Here is a 2,919-nt window from a genome sequence, read left to right as displayed (position 1 = left end):
GATCGTGGCAAGGCAAAGGCGTGATCGTACAGCTCCTCACTTTTATGACTGTTTATGGGATACTCTGATATAGAACTGTTTTGAAAACAAATTGGTAATAACTGTTGGTTTCTAAATATTTTTAAAAGTTTAAAATCGGGTGTTACACAAATACAACCATCATAAATATAATTGAAAAAGTTACACCATAGTATGAGTTTACATATTTCGAAATCAATTACACTATGATGACAAAATGAAATGCTTGACGACTTAACGTCCTATCCTCAAAAGCTGTTGATTTCCTGTTTCACTGATTTCCTAAGAATACAAGTAGTGTCGAAAAAGTGTCAACAATTAAATTGGTGACTTCATAAGCTTTTGGATGTAAAGTTTGGAAACCTTTGTTTGTAAATGTAATGTATACTTTAAGAAAAATCCCATGTTTTCCTTATAAAATGTTATGTAGTCTTAAATCCCAAGACCGAATGTATGTGTGTGGTTCGTACTTGTAACATGTTTGTAATTGTAATGTATACCCAAGAAAATCCAATATTTTCCTTATAAAATGTTGTGTGTGTGGTTCGTACTTGTAAAGTGTTTGTAATTGTATTGTATATCCAAGAAAAACCAATATTTCCTTATAAAAGTGTTATGTAGTCTTAAATCTCAAGACCAAATGTATGTGTGCGGTTCGTACTTGTATCCCCCCCCCCCCTAAAACTTGAAGAAAACATGAAAATGTAGGGGTAAAAATTCACCTTGAGTGATTTCTTGGGATGGATGTTGAAGAAAAGAAGTTTCCAAGTTAAGAACACTTGGAAGTTGCTTGAAGATTTGAAGATCCCAAGAAAAAATATGATGATATTTGTATGAGAGATCCATGATTTGGGTGAAAGAGAGTAGAATATTCAAGAGTAGGATGAAGATACTTACCAAAAGTGGATGACAAACTGAAGATCAGCCCTTGAGTTTCGAGTTTTTAGAGAGAGAAAAGGAAAGAGAGATAAATTTGCTTTAGGTGAGAAGTGAATATCTTGGAGGAGAAATGAGGATTTCCAAGACTTGAGTTATTGTAACTTGTTGGAGAAGGGTGTGAAAGTATAAATAGTTGACTAGCTAAAGGGGAGGAGTGACAAGAAGATGTCATGGAGTGGGTATGAGAGTGGCTGGTGTCATAGCTTTATGGGAAAAGTCACACTCATAGATAATATCTTGCATAAAAGATATCATTTATAGTTAGAGATTTCCCCTAAAATATGAATATATGGGGTCTTATATGTCAAAATATGAGTTTGGGTGAAAATCCCACATTAAAATCATGAAAAACGAGCTTAAAATGCAAAAGTGGTAGAAAACCGGGACCAAGAGGTGAACATGCGAAGTTCAGTCTCTGAAAACCGAGAGGAGGCTCGGTCCGAGAAGCTCGTAGACAAAACTCGTCTAAAGGGAACCGAAAGCGAAGGCAGACGAAAGGGTAAGGGAAGCGAAGGCGAAGTGGCTTGATCCGAACCGAAGGTGGGAAGAACCGAAATGGGTTTCGGGCCGAAGGGCGCGTTCGGTTTGTAAGGAGGTTCGGTTCTTAGGGGCTGCTTCGGTTCTTAAGGAGTTTGGTTCTTAGATGTTGGCTTCGGTTTTTAAGACTAGCTTCGGTCCTTAAGAGGCTTAGCCCCCTTTAAGGTGTTTTTCCATTAATCTTCCCGTTTTGAGTGGTTTTCGACTAAATTAAGGGTCGAGATGCCCTGAGTGATTATAAAAAGTTGAGAGAGGTTGTGAGAGAGATTCTGGAGAGATTTGAGAGAGATTTGGGATAGAGAGAGAGAGCGAGAGGGATTGAGAGAGATTTTGTTTGTGACCTTTGCAAGTGTTTAGCTTCGAAATGCAAGGTTTGTAAACCCCATTAAGCCTTGTTGTGAGTGTTATACGTCCCCGAAGGGTATGTAATAATGTTTTATTGAGTAGTTCCATCACTTACCCTGATTAGGGTTTATATTTTTTGAACACGTGAAAACTCAAAGTGATACTTTGCATTAAGATAGGGTGTTGTACAATAGTAAACATAATGTAGACACTAATATACAAGGGTGGATTGAGTTGATCGGTTTGACTTGTTGACTTTATTTGACTTTGACTTGACTGGAAATTGATGGTTGTCACGTATTATATGTCACACCCCCAAACCAGAATGGCGGAAACATTCGGGGGTGGATGACTTCACGTAGTATCACAACAATTGAATATTGTAAAGAAAGTAACACAACCATCATATATATATAAAATGAAAACGTATATTGTTGCGTTATACATGTTAACAAAAGAATATTACAATATGATGATAAATGTTTAATGATAAAAACATCCTTTGTGTTCCTTCTCCCAAAAGCTGGTAGTTTACCTGTATCACTGATTCCCTGAGAAATACAAGTGGTTTTGAAAAGTGTCAACAATTAAGTTGGTGAGTTCATGAGTGTTTCGAGTTGAAAAGTATATCCCTTTTGGTAGTAAATTGGTAAACGAGGTTTTTAGAAAATCCAATATTTTCTTGTAAAATGAAAGAGTTTCCAAAGTTGGAATGTGTTAGTAACTTTTATAAACAAATGATAACAATAATTTTGTATGAAAATATAATGTAGGAAAACTGCGATGCACATATGAATCTCGTAAATCAATCTTGTTTTATACTTTTTATGTGAGTTTTATAACCATACTAATGACACTGACGGCCTGTAACAACATTCTTCAAGTGTTGCAGTGTTATGATATTTGTCACCCCAGACCTGCCGGTCTAACTATAGCTACTAGTTTAGGTGCGGGATTGTCAATCCCGTATAGATCTATACACAAGTATCACGCTCTCCCTCCAAGAGATTATGGTATATAATACAGGACTTGAAATGCATACAAAAATGTACGTTGAAGTTTAAATATCTCACATTGACT

This window comes from Lactuca saligna, chromosome 7 (genome assembly GCF_052625555.1).
Source record: "Lactuca saligna cultivar CGN05327 chromosome 7, ASM5262555v1, whole genome shotgun sequence".
Lineage (NCBI taxonomy): Eukaryota > Viridiplantae > Streptophyta > Magnoliopsida > Asterales > Asteraceae > Lactuca > Lactuca saligna.
This window is presented reverse-complemented; position numbering follows the sequence as displayed.